Source organism: Mustela nigripes, chromosome 2 (genome assembly GCF_022355385.1).
Source record: "Mustela nigripes isolate SB6536 chromosome 2, MUSNIG.SB6536, whole genome shotgun sequence".
Lineage (NCBI taxonomy): Eukaryota > Metazoa > Chordata > Mammalia > Carnivora > Mustelidae > Mustela > Mustela nigripes.
This window is the reverse complement of record NC_081558.1, coordinates 79,019,273-79,039,181: the sequence shown is the minus strand read 5'-3', so window position 1 is coordinate 79,039,181 and position 19,909 is coordinate 79,019,273. Positions and strand designations below refer to the sequence as shown.

General features: G+C 38.4%; 1 protein-coding gene across 11 annotated transcripts in view; it reads right to left on the bottom strand.

Annotated features, from left to right (window-relative positions):
• Positions 1 to 19,909, bottom strand: part of THRB (thyroid hormone receptor beta) — a 398,126-nt gene that overhangs the window by 273,163 nt on the left and 105,054 nt on the right. For 2 of the 11 annotated variants that reach the window (XM_059390839.1, XM_059390841.1), the window contains one exon: positions 19,069 to 19,165. The exons of 8 other annotated variants lie outside the window; for them this stretch is intronic. The gene's annotated coding sequence lies outside the window, so the exon portion shown is untranslated. Of the gene's footprint in view, positions 1 to 19,068; positions 19,791 to 19,909 lie in introns of those variants that run through there. One more of the 11 variants, XM_059390842.1, reaches the window with a different exon arrangement.

Here is a 19,909-nt window from a genome sequence, read left to right as displayed (position 1 = left end):
ACTCCAAAAACTCTTTTCAAATTACAGCATAATCTGTACCAAAGGGTTCTCATGGATAACACCATGTCGCTTCTTAAAAAAAAAAAATACTGGAATAAAATGCTAAATGAAACTGCAGAACAAACAGTAAAACCCAGATTCATCAACTATTACTGTCTGTGTTTCCTAGTTGAGTCTCTAAATTCAAGCAGTAGTAGAATCCCAGTAATACCCAGTCCTCAAACTTACATTCCTACAGAAAATGAACAGGTCTTAGAGAAGACAGGATGATAAATATGTTCATGGATACAATCTTTGAAAAAAGAGATGGTATAGCTATCATTTTCCACATTAAATATAAAAAAGATGAAAATAAATGGCATGAAAACTATGCAAAAAGAAAAAAGAACATAAAGGAAAGAAGAGAAAAGAGAGTAAGGAAGAGATAAAAGTGTCAAAGACTAATGAAAAATATATTCTAGAAAGAAGTCCTTAAGAAACAAGAAAAAATAGACAATGAGTACATTGCTTCACATGAGATATTAAAAAGGATGAGTTTGTTTTAAGAATAAAGCAAAAATGAGATGAAAAGATAGTAGAATAAACAGAAAAAGGATTCAATGGAGCTCAGAATACTACTCCTGGGGAACTAATAAAAAAAAGGGGAAAAGGTTGATGCATTTTGTAAAATGCCTTTCTGGTATCTTTGGTACCTATGGCGATGATTTTTTAAAATATATTTTTATACTATTGCTAGACAAAGGACTGATATCCTTAAGAAACAAAAATCTTTTACAAATAAAGAAAAAAATCATTAGATTCTATGGATGAATATTATGAACAAGCTGCTTATATTAAAAATAAGGACTAATGGGTGGTGCCTGGGTAGTTCAGTGCTTTGAGCATCTGCCTTCAGCTCAGGTCACAGTCCCAGGGTCCTAGGATCAGCCCTGAGTCTGGCTTCCTGCTCAGCAGGGAGTCTGCTTCCTTCTTTGCTTCTCCTCCCCCTGTTTATTCTCTTACTTTCTCTCCCAGATAAATAAATAAAATCTTAAAAAAAAAAATAAGGACTATTGGCCAATAACACAGACACACTCAGACTTATTTTAAAGGGAGGCAAATTGCAAAAAACGTTTTAGTACCAAACTGGCAAAAATTAAAAATATTGTTAGGTTTGTGAATGGAATGATGACCCAAGCAATCTTAACAAATTATTGGTGATGGCATAAAATACTGTAATCTTTTTTTTTTAGGGCATTCTGAATTATCTATCAAATATTAAATGTACCATTTTTTTAAAACTAGCAATTAACACTGGTGGGGAATTTATTGCATCACACTACCCAAATTAAAAATGCAAATGTACAGCATAAGTATGTTGTTTTAAGTTGCACTATTGCTTTAAATACCACCTCCCCCATTAAAAAAACGAAAACATAAAACGGAATGAGATACTGGTGAAAAGAACTATGACACATTTATACCATGAAATACAGAGAACTTATTAAAAAAAGACATTATTGAAAAGAGAGGGAAGAAATCTCCAAAACAATTTATTCAAAGAAAAAAATGCAAGGTCAGAGCAATGAATGTAGGATAATTCCATTTATAGAAAGAAATAAAGAAACAGAGTTTCTTTCTTCCTTGCCATGTACATCCAATTGATTACTAAATCATCTGGGCTTTATTTTCCAAAAGGCCATTAAATGTCTCCATTTTTCTTCAATGATATGCTAGTCCAAGTTGCCTTTATTCTTTGCCCTATATTTCTTCAATAGTCTCCTAACTGGATTCTAACTAAACACTTAACCTTTTGCTCAGTCTACCTTCCAGCCACCCCGGGTACCTTCAGTTCCTTGAACAAGCTATGGTCCTCTTGACACATTGTCTTTTCTCTGTCTAGAACATTCACCTCCACATCCAACTCAGTTTTCCATTCTTCCTTCAGATTGCAGTGCAATTGTCACTTCCTCAGAGAAACTCACACGCTCTGTTGCATTAATTTATAATCATACATTTACCTGTGTGTATGATTAGTATTTCTTTTTTGCTCTGCTGAACTATAATCTCTAGGAAAGTTGGTGATATATCTGTTTTGGCTCATTGTTGAATCTTCAAGAAGGTAACTGACTCAGAAATGGAATAAATGAATACATTCACTCAAGTCCATTTATCTATCCCTCTATCAATCCATCTGTTCATGCTGTAGCTGCATAAAAAATATCTAGAAGAGGGGCACCTGGGTTGCTCAGTCAGTTAAGCATCTGCCTTTGGCTCAGGTCATGGTCCCAGAGTCCTGGGACAGAGCCCTGTGTTGGGGTTCTTGCTCCATTGAGTAGGCACTCAATGAGCCTACTCATTGAGTAGGTCCCTCTGCCTGCAGCTCTCCTGATTGTGTTTGCTCTCTCTCTCTGTCAAATAATAATAATAATAATAATAATAATAATGATAAAATCTGGCATAAACTAATAACCGTAGTTATCTTCCCTAACTAAGGGAAGGGATGGGGGTAAAAAGCAATAATGACTACCTTTTATTTTAAGTATTTGAATTTGTTTTCATTTCCATGAGGTGCACTGAATAATTTTAAAATGTCATGACATATTTTGTTGATGACATGCGATCAAGTAAATCCTGAAAATGTCTCCTACAGCCTAGAAGGGTAATTAGTTTCTTGTTATCCTGTCAATAGGACTATAATTGTAACTTTGAGAAACCGTCATATTAACACAATTCCCTTCTCTTGCCAACTCAATTCAGTTCTATTTTAAGCATAGAGTAAATAGATCTCACAAGCATTCTTACGTGTATTTACATACTCATGCAAACACACATTTTTTTTTTTTTCTCATTAAAGGTGTTAGAAAATTCTCCCAGGAAACTAAGTCATGTTGTCACAGTCTTTTCACAGAAAGGAACAATGTATAGGAAATAGGACTCTCTTAACTTTGATTAATAAACAAGTCTCATTAACCAATTTGCCTTAGAGTAGCTTCCTTTCATGGAATTGCACGCTTCTGCTACTATTCAAGAAGGCAACTTCTCAACAATTAGGGAAGAATTTTTGGAATTAATAACCAAAGAACACTTTAAAAAAAATTTACTTATTTACTTAGAGACAGAGTGAGTGAGAGGGAGAGAGAAAAAGCACATGAGCCAGGGGAGGGGCAAAGAAGTAGACTCCCCAATGAGGAGGGAAGCCAATTGGACACTCTATCTCAGGACTTTGGGATCATGACCTGGGCCAAAGGCAGATGCTTAACTGTCTTAGCCACCTAGGCCCGCAAAGAACATTCTTTACCTTTATTTCTATCTAACCTATTGCTAGTCTCTCTCAGATGCCTCTTTGGTCTGGATAATTATCTCACCAGTAGCAACGATCAGCAATCTAGGCCACACTGAGTCTTGCCACCCTTCATCAGATTTAATTGAAGAAATGAGCTTAAGCTAGATCTCTACATTTGGTTTCTCAACAGCATCAAGTCTGGACTTAGAGTACAATTGTAGAACAGCCCTTAGCAGAAGCCCCATAGAGCACAAAGAAAATAAGGCCATTTGGTATTGTTTTCATGTGTCCTAAGTTGTTAAGGACTTAGGACTAAGGACAAGAGGGTTGATCTCGAACTGTCATTTTTATCAAGTTCTGCAATTTTATGTGTTGGAAACTGTCCCAACCAGGAGAACCTCCATAGTACTATATGTACTATAGTACTATATGTACTATAATTTGATTCAATGGGCACAAAGAAATTTCATTCAGATAATATCCACCAGCATACTTAGGAGTAGGGGAATGGTGAAAGGAGAGCAAAATTGAGTAGAGATTTAATACTGTGAAAATGGTGAAAATCCATGACCTCCTTTAGAGGACACAATCCCATAAAATCATTCACCCTTAGTATAATTTCCACCCTTGATATTATTCACCCTTCGTATAATTAGAGGGTGCCACTTCTGATTCAAAAGCCTAAGGATTAGTCACTTGAATAGAAAGAGTTCTTCTTATACAAGTGAACTCTGGAAAGGAGTCAAGAGCACTTCCCCGTAATTCTAGCACATTCCAATAGATACAGTTCAAAATATTGATTTGTAAGTATTGCACTTAAAATCCATGCATTATTGACCAATATCATAGCTGTCAGAATAGAGGTTACCTTTGAGGCAGGAGACTGACAGTGAAGGGGACTGAAATAGGGATCCTCATTCCAGAGGTGCTGGAATGTTCTATAACTTGGTGTGGCTGGTGGCTCCACAGACACATATAAATGTAAAAATTCACAGAGCCATTCATTTATGATTTATGACTATACAAATGTATTCCTTGATTAAAACAAAATTTAAGTAAAGGTATAATTTTCTTCTTGGGGAGAGAAATTTTTACCAAGAAAAATGATACAACCTGATTGTCATTTTTAAGATCTCCTATTGAATTTTATGGACTAACAAGAATTCTATTATAAATGATGTCTTGCAGATGTCCTAAAGATGGGGCTCTATTAATAACTGCTAGAAAATAAGAATATAATTTGAAATGCTGAATCTTTATTAACAATTAGGCAAAGACAACTGGCCACCAGCCTACTACTTGGGAGAATAAACTATATTGAAAATTTCTGCAACAGAAATTTCATTCTCCTCTTGGCTTTGACATTCTCACTTATGTTTAGGGGAACACTCAAACTGTCAAATAATTCCCAGACAAAAATAAAATACACTATAATTCACACACACACACAACATTTGTATGTACTGGAGGAGCAGAGATGGCTGGACATATCATCATACTGTTCAAATATCGGAGGATTGCTTGTTCCTGTTACATCTAACATAACTTGTCTTTAAATTCTTCAGATTTTGAACTATATATATCATAAAAATGAATCCTGCAATTATATTGTCATTAGAATAAAAGTAATAATCTATACTCACTCTAAACAAGTCATAATTCAATAACATCATACAGCGGTTTAATAGAAAAATGCACATTCTGAGTAGTCAAAGACATTAGAACAACCTGAGCTCAGCACCCCTCCATGGGAAGTCAGTTCCCATATGGAACTGGACTATTGGGCTTCTAGAAAATTTCACAACAAATCATCATGTGTTAATCTTACCCTTTCCTGGAACATTCTGCCCAATCTTAAATATGAACTCTTATCCTAAAACTGTAACTTCACAGATATCTTTCACAGCCTATAGCTATAGGAGAAGCTCATTTGTTTTTTAATAATATGATACACAACTTTTTAAAAGTAATCTTCCTTTACCCTCTCTTTAAATGTATCCTTTCAGACTACTCAACCTAGATGCTTTCTCCTGAACCTCAGTCCCACCTCATCCAAGCTCTGGCGTCCATGAAGACCTTTAAGTGGGTGTTCCCAAGTCTCTTCTAGAAGAGCTTCTCTCTTGAAGCCCCAGACTCCAATTTCACAACCTGAAAGTGAGCTCATGTTTTCTCTCCACCCAACTTTATCTTTAAAGTTGTGTGTTTCCAACATCACAACCTCAAAACCCGAGCCACTGCACTAACAGAATCCTTTGTTTCCCACCTCCTACCTCCAGTAGGTCTCTTCCTTCCATTCTGTCTCCTTGCCCTTTGCCCTCATACAAAGTGCCTAGACAACATTCAGGGGCTTTCTCCTTGGTAGCACTTGCCTCCAGTATGTCCACTTATACGTCCACCCTCCATAACCACAGTTACTGTTTCCAAATGCACATCTTACCACGTCTCCTTCCACAATCCTTTCTGGCTCTCCATTCCACATGGACTAAAACCCCGACTCCTCAGTTTGGTATTTAAGGCCACTGACCAGCATGCTTTCATCTAACTTTCCAAACGTAAACCTCAAACCATGCTTCCACCCCTGAAACTCATGTTTGGTCATACTTCATGCATTTCCCTTCCCAAATTCAAAATATCATCAGTTCTTTGAAAAACATCTCCCTTCAGTTGGAACTCTCTGCTCTCCCATGGTTATTTCCAGGTCCATTTCAGGTGGGAAAGAGTATGGTTTTGTGATAAGACAGCAGACTTTGGCTTCAGAGTTCAAATAATCCCAGGGCCACAAATTTCTTCTCATCAAATCTTGGGTAAATTGCTTATGTTTCTGAGAGCCTCAGTTTCCCCATCTCTATAGAGAGAATGGTAATAGTATTGATATTACAGGCTTATGGAAAGGACTAATGAGTTAAGACATAAAAGGCACTTAACATAACAAGACATAAAAGGCCTCAGGACTTAACAGTCGCTCATATCAGCTAATGTCATCATGATCATTATTAACCTACTTCAAGAAGATCTTCCCATCTCATTAATTGAAATTAATGCCTTCCTCCCCTTTGTCCTTCCACAGTGCACTGTCCATGGCTCTAATTATACTTATCAAAATATGACAGATGTAAGAGTTATGAATGACTACCTGCTTTATTTCACAAGGAAGAATAAATTCCATAAACACTTATTAAGCACTAAACTACATCTTTATTATCAGTAGCTTATACCTTGTGCTTTGTATCTTTCTCTTTAGTTATCCCATCATTCATTCACTTCTTCCCATTTCACAATCATGTTTAAGCTGGACAAAGTACTAGTGTCCTCAATTCCCCACTCTTCATTATGCTAATACTCACCAAATCTTGCAGAGACCACCTCCTTAACACATTTTATAATCTGACACTCTCTGGCCCAGTTGGCATTGATTGCCTTGGTGAACTGTTGTTCACCAAGATTATTATAATTGTTTCTAACTAGACGCTTTAATCCAACTGGCTTTCCAAGACAACATTTGTGACCAGCACTATGACAGCACCTATCACATTGCATTTGTCTTCCTGTGCGTCTGCATTGACAACTAAATACCAACTTTCTTGCATGAAGAGATCATATTTTGTTCAAAGTGGGCAGTCAGTGCCTGGTACATAGTAGGCTATCAAAAAAAAAAAAAACAAACCATGGTTCTAACTATGAGTAAATGATTACATTTCAATACATCTCCATACCCTTACGTTGAAACTTTATCCTTACAAAAGCCCACAATATGCATTGTAGGCCACAACATTATAGCTCTGAGGTTGAATCAAGGGGCTAGGAATTCCTCAGGGGATTTAGGAATGCTGTTCCAATAGCTTCTGGGAGAGGTACACAGGTCACAAGAAGTGGCAAAGAAAAGGGGAATGGGAAAATAGTGTATATGAAACCATCTCTCTTCTCCAGGACATGTCAGATTAGTTCAAAGATGATTGAGACTTTGTCCCTTGTTTTGGGGACAACACAGTCCATGTAGAAAAACCACTATGGTGGATCTTGTGATGCACCATCTAGATACCCCTTCAGAGAGGAAGAACTGATTCTCCAGTTACTCAGAGTGGGGCCTGTCCAATGGGTATTTCTTTTTTGATGAGAGCCTCATTATTTCAAGTCACACCCCTTTCCAAAACAATCCATATCTGATGACCGCTCCATACTGGGAATAAAGACCCTGTCCCCTCATTCAACTTGGAGCAACCCAGTTTTAACCTTTATGAGATTGACTGAAACCTCCATTAAGACTTGGCTGTAGCTCAACCTTTTTTCTATCCTTAAGCTGCTTCCTTCTCTTTCCCACTAATGGTGTTGATCTCAAGAACACTTCCCAGAGTAAATCACAACCTGGTTAAATTCTGTTTCAGAATCTGCGTTCCATGCAACCAACCCTTGACAATCAATGACAATGAAGGTGAGGTGGAATTTTATAATGACTATGCCATAACCCAGAAGGAAAAAAACTACTGGCCTTTGGACTAAGTTGAGTACCTAGAATTGTTTTTGTGTATACCTTTCAGGAGTTAAACATGGTAAAATATTTGCAAAATTAAAAAGAAAAAGCTTAAAAACGCTGAAAGCCTGGAAATAATGAACCAGCACTTGCCTGGCACTGAGATCTCTTACTGAGAGATGGTGTTCCATTTAAATGGTGTTCACACCTTCTACTCTGTTACCATCTGTACACATCCATCATTCATCTCCTTTACCTCTACATCCCCAAGGACATTTGAGTTTGATGGGTCATGACTGATTCTAATATTCAAATTTCTAAACTCAGAATAAGCTATCTTCTTGGTCAGCCTACATCCCTCAAAGGCTTATACCTCTCATCTGACTTTTCCCACAAAACGTAAGCTTCTTTATCTGTTGGGTCTGTGTAACTGTCACCTTGTAGATTTCCCCCAGCAGATGCCCTAGGTGTTAAAGTAGCAGAAGGGGGAGAAATCAGAGGGGGAAATGAACCATGAGAGACTATAGACTCTGGAAAACAAACAGAGGGTTTTAGAAGGGAGAGGGGTGGGGGATGGGTTAGCCCAGTGATGGGTATTAAGGAGCTCAGGTATTGTGTGGAGCACTGGGTGTTATACACGAACAATGAATCACAGAACACTACATCAAAAACTAATGATGTACTATATGGTGACTAACAACACAATTTTTAAAAAAGGAGAAAAAAATAAAAAATTCAGCTTACAATAAAAAAAAAAAAAAGCAAGCTCACTATGCCAATAGAATTAAATAGAAGACCCCTTCACCACGCTGTGGGAAGCAGTATCTACTCTTCTAGAATATTTTGAGGGAGACTATGTGACCTTCTGGATGTAGAACGATGTTTTCCTGATACATAGAAAGAACTTGGGCTCTCCTTTTCAGAAAAGATGACCATTAATGTGTTTCTAAAGTTTAAGGAGGAGTATCGGTTATTGGAGTGGTTTAAAAACCCGGGGCAGTAAATAACCCATATCACAGGCCTCATTTGCTCGGCAGAAGCCACCAGCAGCAAAGCCCAGGAGGACCTGGTGATGCAGAGCGGGTCCTGGCTGTGCTGCCCACGTGCAGGTAAATGACTGAAGTGATCCTTGGGCAGTCAGTCAAAAACACGGAGTCCAAACTATTAAAGGACAAGAGCTCCCACAGAGACAAATTACCAAGTGCTGTTAGACCGAATAATAGGTGACTACTGACGTTTCACCTTTTATCATGATAGCAATACTTGGAGAAAAAGTGCAGTTAAGGTTGTCAGAATTTCATTTTAACCCCCTCTTTGAGGCTGTTAAATATTCACTCACGCTGAAACTTGCCTTTCAGGTTCTCAGCCAGGTTTGTTCTTTGTTTTCAATCCCTTGTCTCTAATGGAATGTAAAGCATAATGCAGGGAAAAGGGCTTTTCCCAAAGATCTTTCTACAGACTGCTTCCTACCCCGGTTCCCTTTTCCTCGTTCACTCTGCTCTCTGCCAAAAGGTTAGTTTTAACCACAAAAACAACCCCAAAGTTGCTCTCGACCAAGAGAGAGGATTAAAGACTTTTGGCAGTGTTTATAAAGATAGCAGAAGCAATAAGCAATGCTCAACAAGTAAGAATCTGTCCAGCGGTGTTCACTACAGGAAATCACAACCTTAGAATGCTGTAAATGGCCGTAACAGAGGTAGTAGAACCAACAGGCAATTTTATAGCACTTGCTGAATAAAAGATAACCAACGACAGGTCAAAAATATCAGGGCACCTGAGTGGCTCGGGTGGGTTAAGCCTCTGCCTTCGGCTCAGGTCATGATCTTAGAGTCCTGGGATCGAGTCCCGCATTGGGCTCTTTGCTCAGCAGGGAGTCTGCTCCCCCCTCCCCCACCTGCCTCTCTGCCTACTCTGTCAAATAAATAAATAAAATCTTAAAAAAATATATCCTCATAGGCATGATGTAAGGTGACAATCTGGTGGGGTGACATAGGGTGACATCATCTCAAGGCTACATTTGCAAAGTAAAACTACTGATTATTTAGACTATGTGCACTTGGCATTCAGAACTCCCCATGACCCTCTCTTCAAGCCATCTCCACTAATGACAAAATGCTAGGGGTAAGGAAAAGAACTAATGATTTATTGGTCAGTTACTATGCGCAGACAGAATGTTAGGCACTTGATAGTCGTAAGGTAGTGTGAAGATACTAACAGGCATGACACGCCCCTGATCCCTACTCTCTAGCTGAAACATACTTTAGCTATGTCTACCTGTGCATAAATGGCTTTGAAACACTCCCATGCTTGCTTTGCTTATCTTATACCAAAGCATCTGTCCAGCTAGACTTATTATGTTGATCCGCATACGAGATATCTCCGTATATAATAGAGTATGTACTTTTGCACACATCCCACCAGCTCTTTGATAGACGTGTTAGGTCTTGCATGTGCCGTCCTTCCCATTACAGTAGTCCCCGAACCTGGGAAAGCACTATAATAAGCCTTGTATTATTATAAGCATTTCTGCAATACTTTCCATTTGCAAACTGCCCAACAATCAACTCTCTTCTTTATGTTTCACAAGAAATCAGATAGCTCAACATTTGTTAGCTTTGTTTTATGGCCCTGAATCCTCAGGCCCAGAGTTCAAAGAAATCAAGGGTTATGCAGCCAGCTCAGGCTTAAGACCAACACAGCTGCTCTCTTTTTATCCAGCCTCTCAGCCAGGCTGCCCAGCTGCTTCCCAGCCCTGTTACTGAATACATATATATGTATATATTTTATTTTTAAACTCTTGGAATTAAGAAAATTATAGTAAGAATATTGGCCCCAATTCTCCATTTTTAGCATGAAAATCTCACAGCCTGGGCTTTTGCCAAGTGTTGCTGGAATAATTTTGGCAGATCTGAAATAGCCCACAGACAAGTTCCCTCAACTGGTAGAGAAGCAAAGATGGCTCTCTTTGGGGGCCATTTTACCCAGCCTGTGTCTGTGGCAGAAAGGAGGGAGGGGGCATCCCAGGCAGAGTCGAAGTGCACTGTGCAGGCACATGGACGACAGTCATAAAAAGGTTTGGGTGGCTCTGGCTTTCCAGGGTGCAGTATTTGGCCATTGAGGGAGACAAACCATAAGTGACTCTTAATCTCACAAAACAAACTGAGGGTTGCTGGGGGGAGGGGGATTGGGAGAAGGGGGTGGGATTATGGACATTGGGGAGGGTATGTGCTTTGGTGAGTGCTGTGAAGTGTGTAAACCTGGTGATTCACAGACCTGCACCCCTGGGGATAAAAATATATGTTTATAAAAAAAAAGAAAAGAAAACGGGTGGCAAAATCTGGTCAAAAGCATGAAGAATAATTACAGCTTAGCTCTGGAAAAGGTCTTGTGAAGAGATGTCCCTCTCTCTGTGGAGTAAGGCTGTTTTCCTACCGTTCTTGAATAATGCCGTCATCCCATATTTGTGGCAATAAAAACTTTTATTATCATACATCATCATTTCATCATCTCTGTGATACTTACTATTAAATTCTTGGTAAGCTTCATTTTTAAACTGTAATTTTGTGGCTCCATAGTATATATGCAATAATTGCCCAAAATATTTCATTTGTAAATTATGCTAAGTGCTGCTAATATTTCTGCAAGCATCAAGAAACGTCTCAACCTAGAATGTACATACGAATTGGGTATTCCTTTCCATTCTATTTCCAAATATAGTGAGTTTCTAGTATTCTGTTTACGCCTCTTTAAAGAGTAGATTGGGTCAGCTTGTTTATCCCATATCTTCAAAAACAAATACTTCTTCCTTTTTGTACTCTCACTTTCCCCAAATACACCTGCATCATTACCTCAACCACCAACATCATTACCAACATCAGCTGAGCACTTTTTAAATGCCAGGCATTGTCCTGACAATGTTACATGTGCTAACTGATTTCTCTATACAGTTGTCAGGACAATTATTCTGCTCCCTTTTCTACATGTGGATACTGTGGTGCATAGAGGCTGGAGAATCCATACAAGCGCCATCAGATTGGAATTTGGGATAACCAACCTGGGATACACGCAATCTGGCTCCAAAGCAAGACTCCTTACCACGCTGCTATATGGCCTCCTCTGGTAGCCTGCTGAAGATGCCACCCATCCCCAAGCATTCTTCTTTGCATCTTTTCATTTGATCCTTACAACAACACGAGATTTTGTTTAAACTGGAAATCCCCATTTTATTTTCTCCAAGCCCAGGGAAATTACATAATACTTTACTATTGCTAAATTTCTTGAAGCTTTGGTTATATTTTTCAAATGTAAATTCTAGATTTAATTGAAAGTCACACTATGGACTTCTCCATCTAAAAAATTTAAAGTTATTATCAATGTAAAATATCCTCAAATTGTTCTCCATGTCTTTTTTCCCCATTATAAAGTCCTACATTTTTCAAGGGGATGTGCTGAACTCCAACAGAAATGGAGTATATTTAAATGTGTCTAAGTTATAACAGACTGCATTTCAAAATCAAATAGTTTAGGCTTACATATTTATAGTTATATGAGTAACATTTGTACTTATATGTCCAGATTTATATATTCTGGGCCAAATTCCAAAAAAGGATTTTGAGGTTTGGAACATATACTGCTTGGAATTTATATATACCTCTGTTCTCCTCTTTTCATGTGGAGAGTAAGTAGTTTATTCTACTTTTTAATATCTCTACTTATATCCACACAGTTTCTAAAAAGGACATATATGATAATGTGGCCTAGTAAAAATAAGGGCTAAATTCCTTATTGGATTATTGTTTTTTAAAATCCATTTTGAATTATTGTTTCTTTTCAGGCTTACTCATTTATACTTCTTAAATTCGTTCTTCTCCATTTTGGACACATCATCATTAAGGGAATTCTGAGTGTTCTGTAGATAGCAGCTGAACTGAATTCCATAGGAATACAAATAGAGATGCCACCACCTGGAAGTATGCATTGCTCTTTGGGCAAAATCCTCCCCTGTCTCTTGTTTTGCTGATGACCCTCAGTACATTACAGGAAGGCCCATGGAAGAAGAGATCAGTATTTTCCTCATCATTCAGAGGCAATGGAAGTAGAGCATTACATGCCCCAGGTCCCTTGAAGAAGCAAGCTAAGTTTCATGCCTCCTCATAACTTCCTCTGCACAAGACCTCACACACTTGTCATGGTAAATGTTCCCTGCTACTGACAGTCACATGAATAGTCCTGCTGAACAATTAACCTCTCTAAAAACAAGGTTAGGGAAACTTGGGCTTCATTTCAGCTTTGTGGCCCATAAATAGCTGCATAAACAGGCACCTGGGAAAGGTTAGTGTGTAGACCAAGGTCATAACACATTCCGGTGCTTAACCTAACCAAATGACACAGACCAAGAAAGCTTTTCCAAAAACAGGCAGCTGCATTTCATCTTTGCATATTCAGTCCAAAGAAAATAAATACCTGCTGTTTCAAACAGCTGGGAAGTTTGCCGGAATGCTGATGAATCACCAAAGTCATGGACAGTAGGGATGTTTTTCTTAGGGTGACAGGAAGACCCCATGAGGTGACGTCCTATACCCTGCCAAGAAACAAGGGCCTTCAGACCACTGAAGGAACAGAATGATATAGGAGAGGGATCTGACCTGTCAAATTCTAAATCTAACTTCATGTTGGCTAATGGTCCTTTCCATTCTTTGGGTTCAAGGCCCAAAAAATGAGTTTTAAAACTGCAAGTGTACTATATCTTTGGTATTAAAAGGGAGAAGGAAAATAACATATATTAATTCAAGGAACTCAAGGAAGGGATTTTACACTTATCCTAGCTTATCCGACAATGACCATTAATAGATATTTTTAAAATATTTTATTTATTTATTTGACAGAGAGAGATCACAAGTAGACAAAGAGGCAGACAGAGAGAGAGAGAGAGAGGGAAGCAGGCTCCCTGCTGAGCAGAGAGCTTGATGTGGGACTCGATCCCAGGACCCTGAGATCATTACCTGAGCCGAAGGCAGTGGCTTAACCCACTGAGCCACCCAGGCATCCCATTAATAGATATTTTTATATTCCCATAACAAAGAAGAGAAAGGTGAGGCTCAAAGACATTGCTGAAAATTACCCAGATTGTGTGGTAGAGTCAGGATTTGAACCCAGGCCTGAGATCCTGTGCTCATTTCCCTTACTGCCATCTTGGGTTAAAAAGGTATTTGCCTGGGGATTTATGGGAAGTGACAGAAGTTTCAATATGATCCCCCAAAGCATACCTTAACTTGCCTTCCTTAAGCTCAGCAGTATAGAAAGACATTTGTCATGACTGTTCCCTTCCTAGAGAAGCACACAGAAGCCATTTGTGGCAGATGTACCTGCCTATACAAGAATCATCTCTTTTAGAGCTGAAGAGAGGGAAGGAACTCGACTTGTTCCTAAATTTGGACTCTCAGTCTGGTGACTTGACAGATAGTGGTTTCCTTGCTTGTTGGTGGAACTGTTCCCAATCCGACCTACCTCCCCTCATAACAGCACAGAACCGTGGGTATGGATGGTAAACCTCTCTTCTTTGGACTACATTTCACTCAAGGGCTTTCTGAGGGATGGTTTATCTGCTGTTTTCCTGAGAAGCTGCAGATAAAACAATTTGTCACATTCTTGGAAGTAATTTGACTTATAATTTTCATAGAGTTTCCTTCTTTCATTCAAATAGGTAAGAGCACAAAGAAATGAAACATCATCAATAGCACCATGGCATTCAGCCAGATATTTCCTTACTTACAGGTCACACACTACAGTTTAAGTGTGTATATGTATATTAGCACCCAAAGGTGAAGATAACTCCTTCAGAGAACTTTGGTGATTATCACTCTTCACTAATTTCTAAGTACTCTCTACCTCCTGCCACCCATTAAGGAGACTCCAGTATACTGATCAGAGTAAATGTAAATGTGTAAATGTGTATATGTGTTCAGTGTAAATGTGTTATTTGGTAGTTCCAAGTGTGTGTTTAGAATTTTGATCAGTGTATGGGCTCCCTGGGAAGAGCAGAAGAAGCTGGAATTCTCTGGTAATTCATTTTTGGCATAGATGCCTCATATGCCATGCCCCATGAAGTTCACCACACAGCTGACTTTTAGCAAGATGTTCACTAACCATCAGTGAAGACACTATTTTAAAAACTTGTTCTAGGATCACCACATACAAAAGAAAAAAGTTGGACTCTTTCTCACACTGTACAGAAAAATTAACTCAAAGCAGATTATAGACCTAAATGTAGAGCTGAAACTGTAAAACACTTAGAAGAAAATGTAGGAGAGAATTTTCATTACCTTGGGTTTTATAAAGTCTTTTTGGATAGAATGCAAAAAGCAGTAGCAACAAAGTAACAATAAATTGGGCTTTATCAAAATTAAAAACTTTTCTGCTTCAGTAGAGACCTTCAAGAAAGTGAAAAGACAACCCCAACAGAATGGAAGAAATGTTTGCAAATCATATTTCTTATAAAGAACTTATATCTAGAATATGTATATAAAAAACTTTTACAACTCATTAACAATAAAACAAATAACTCAATTAGAAAGTGGACAGGATTTAAATAGACATTTCTCCTAAGAGGAAATGCAAATGGACAATAAGCACATGAAAAGATGCTCAACTTCTTTAGCTATGACAGAAATGCAAATCAAAATCACAGTGATATCATTTTACACCCACTAGAATAGCTATCATCAAAAAGATAACAACAAGTGTTGACAATGATGTGGAGAAACTGGAAAACTCAGACATTGATTAGGAAGGGAAAATGGCCCAGCTACTTTGGAAAAGTCTAACAGTTCCTTGAAAGTTAGGCATAAAATTACCATATAACCCAGTAATTCTATTTCTAGATATATCCCTAAGAGAAATTAAAACATATGTGCATGCAAAAACTTTTACAAAATGTCTGTAGCAGCAGTATTCATAATGGCCAAAATTTAGAACAACCCACATATCTACCAACTGGTGAATGGATAAACAAAATGTGTTATTACCCATGCTAGGAAATATTATTTGGCAAGAAAAATGAATGAAGTCCTGATACATGCTATAATATGTATGCTAAAAACATCATGCCAAGAGACTGAAGTCATTCACAAAAGGCCATAGACTGTATGATCCGTTTTCATGAAATGTCTAGAATAGGCATATCTTCAGAGACAGAAAGTAAGTTATTGGTAACCTAGGGCTAGGGTAGGAATGGGGAAGAAAGTAGGAGTGTCTGCTAATGGATTTCTTTTTGGGGTAGTGGAAATGTTATAAATTGACTGTGGGGATGGTAGCACAACACTAAATGTACTCAAAACAACTGAACTGTACAATTTATATGGGTGACTAGGATACCATGTGAATTATATCTCAATAAAGCCGTTAAATATTTTAAAAGAAACCTCACTTCAGACCGTGGTTCTTAGCTCTGGCTACTCCTTAACATCACCTGGGAGGACTTCTAAAATTCCAATGCCCAGGCCAATCCCTAAGTCAATTACATCAGAATCTCTCTGGGCAGAACCCAGTTTTTTTGTTTGTTTTTGTTTTTGTTTTTGTTTGCTTTCTTTGCCCAGGTGATTCCAAGGTGCAGCCAAACATGCAAACACTGAGTTTCCTGCTGAGGGGTAAAATTCCATAGTACTCACTTCCCCTTATAGGTGTTTCTGCCTAGTGTCCTATCAGACAACATGTCATCTTACAGACTTGCCAGGAGTTATCACTATGATGTTAATTGGCACCTTTAGGGTCACTCTCCAGAAGATACCAACATTTATAAGAAGATACTGAATGGGTGCCCTCCTCTCTTGGATGTCACTGAGGAGGGACATTACAGGAAATTATACTCTACTCAGTGAATACTTGAACTTCTCATTTTCTTTTTCTTCATAGGTAAACTGTGTAGTTAGGCTTTTACAGCTTTTATTTTGGAATCTTTGTAGTGTTCAAAAAGGTGTTTTGAAACAAAATGCACGGAACTAATCCATTTATCTAATTACTTGAGGAGTTTCACTTTGGTTCTTTTCATCTAAAATCCCACAGTTTCAAAGCTATTAATTTTTTTTTTTAAGATTTTATTTATTTATTTGTCAGAGAGAGAGTGAGTGAGAGCGAGCACAGGCAGACAGAGTGGAAGGAAGAGTCAGAGGGAGAAGCAGGCTCCCTGCGGAGCAAGGAGCCCGATGTGGGACTCGATCCCAGGACGCTGGGATCATGACCTGAGCCGAAGGCAGCTGCTTAACCAACTGAGCCACCCAGTCGTCCCTCAAAGCTATTAATTTATTGCTAGAACAGTCCAATCCATTGCACAGAAAGAACTTATAAACAGGAGCTGGGAGTGCTGTTTTTCTTGTTATTAGTACCAGAAATGATAACCAATTGTACTCCCTTAAAAAATGTATTAATTGTTGCTTTCCTATTCTTAAGCATAACTATGAGTCAAAACACTACTTTATATGACCCCAAAAATAAAAATGACATGTTCCCCAATTTAGAAGTCAGGAGTCAAGGCAGCAGTTCGAATTCAGCACAGGTCATGAGGAGTCCCCGGCATCGAATGAGGTGTGGAATCACTACACCATACACCTGAAACGATTACACCGTATGTTAACTAACTGTAATTTATTTAAAATGTTAAAAAATACAAAGAAAAAAAGTATTTGACATATAGTCACTTTCAGTTTTATTGAGGAAAAAGACTAGCTAAATATTTTAAAACATTAAGATCCTGTTAATATAATTAAAAGTTGCTATCAGGTTTTAAGTAGTAGAATTTATTCACTGAGGGCAAAAAGACAGCCTTTTGGGAGATGATGAACACTGGATTTGTAAAGGAAAAAAAAAAAACAAAACAAAACCAGTGTTTGAGGATTGGTTTGGCATTTTTGAAGCTTTGAAATCAGACACTTGGGGATAACCCACCAAAGCAATTAATTATCTTGGATGTGATATGTAAATTGGTCATTTCGTTGCTTAGAGATTTGTTCTACATTTGTGAAAGTAGGCTCATAATGTAAAACCATATCCAGCCTATCGATGGGCACACAGAAACACTTTCTCTGTCTCTTTCGCTCTTTCATCCTTTGGCATGCAATAATGAACAAATGAAGAAAACATATGTCCCTTTGCAATCACAGGGTAATTTTTATCAATGTAAATGTGCACAGTGAAGCTGGTTCTTGCATGAATGTGCATTTTAGCCCAGCTCCTTTTATATGGCATTGATCTCTCATCATCTAGGGTGGCTATTCTACTTTCAAAGGTGAAGGAGAGCTCATTTGGTCAAAACAAAGCAGCTATTGGAGGAGAAGTCATCTCTCTAGTCTATCAAGTCATTGTAATTGTAACTTCTCTGGAAACATAAAAATTGACAGCAAAATCATAATTCAAAGCCACAAGTATCCTCTATATTGTACTATAACTGATTATGTGGCAATGACAAGAATGATGCAGAGTGGAGAGACTGAAAATACCTAGTGACAAATACCAGGAACTAACCCTTATGTGTTGAAAATGGGACTGAACACAGCTTTACAAAGATTCCAAGATATGAGTCATAGAAGCTGACACACACGGTTTACCTGTGTGAAACCAAAAGTTCACACAGTCACCCAGAAGAGCATACTATCCCTCCTCGGGACAAGGTAAGGCAAGGAGGCATAGAGAAAGGAAAACGTAGACAAACAAAAACTCAGGTCTTTGAAAATAACCACAAAATTCCACACATTCATTTTTGCCAAGTTTTGCTCCCCTTACTCTACCCAAAAGGTACAATGGTGGCAAAGCGACCAATCTGAGCTGAGCAACACAATGGTAAGAAATATATCATCAAAAGGCAGGACCTGTTACCTACTTTGGTGCTGAGCAAAATGAAAATGCAGGGATCTCGTTCCAAAATTATGAAGAATTTCAAGGTGGTAGCAGCAAACCCCTAACTAAAGCAAGCACAAGTTGCTGTCCACACAGTCAACCCTGCTAACAGGTTAGAAATAGGGAGGCAGCGTCTGCCTAGCCTATAGCTGGGTCTGCTGTCTTCTAGCTAGTTTAGCTTCTCTTGCCAGAATGCACATGTACACAGACTCTACAGCTTAGGAATGACCTTGTGTCACTTTCTCACTTATGGAAACCAACACCCAGAGAAACTAAATGGCTTGTCTAAGGTCATGAGTTGAACGACAGAGCCAGCACTACATCCCAGGTAGCCCGACTCCCACACTGACATTCTTTCCCCTACATCATCCTACTGGTCTCCAGTTTAAATGTAAATAATTAGGAAGTACTAGCTACAAAAAAGGAGGCAGAGAGGGGAGGACGTTACCTCATCAGAACTTTCTTTTCAACTCTTCTGTGCAAATAATAAAGTGGGGTCTAAAATTCCGTTTCAAATTCCTTTTCTGAGTCAACTCTTCCACATCCTAGGGAAAAGACATCATATGACAGCTTCAGACACTGAAGCAAATTACCTTCGCTGCGAGCTTGCTTGAGCCCTTGGAGTTAACCATCACAAACCAAGGTGGTTATTAGCGGAGGGTTATGAGGCAATGCGTTAGTAAACTAGTCAGTCTCCTGCACAAATATTTAAAATAATTCCGAGATAATCTGAACTTTAACACTGAGCTAGCCAAATGCATTTGTAATCTGAACCCAAGGTTCTAATAAGTTACTGCCTTTTGGATGTCCTTCAATGTGAGGGACATTTTTAGAAAGATTAGCACTTGAGTGGAAACAAAGACTGACATTTTCAACATAAACATGAGACCGGGATCTTTTTTTTTTTTTTTTTTTTTTAACAATACAAAACGCACATGTCTTCCTCACTCAGGTGTATGTGTAAATTTAGTACATCAAAACATCTGGTGCAAGGACACTGTTGTTAAAAGATAATGTACAAATCAAATATAAAGGAGCCTTAAAAGCTTATTAAATACATTTAAAACCAGGTGATGAAAGAGTTCAAGGTAGGCTGGCCAAACAGCATGATGAATCTTGGAACACTGAAAAACAACAACAACAACAAACCACTGTTCAGAGAGGCAAAAGACACCTGTCAAACCCCTCGACAAGGCACGGGAATTAGGACCAGATAGATCTCCAGTTCAAATCCCAGCTTCACGTATATTTTGCTTCTGTAAGCTGGGGTAATTCATCACAAAATGGGA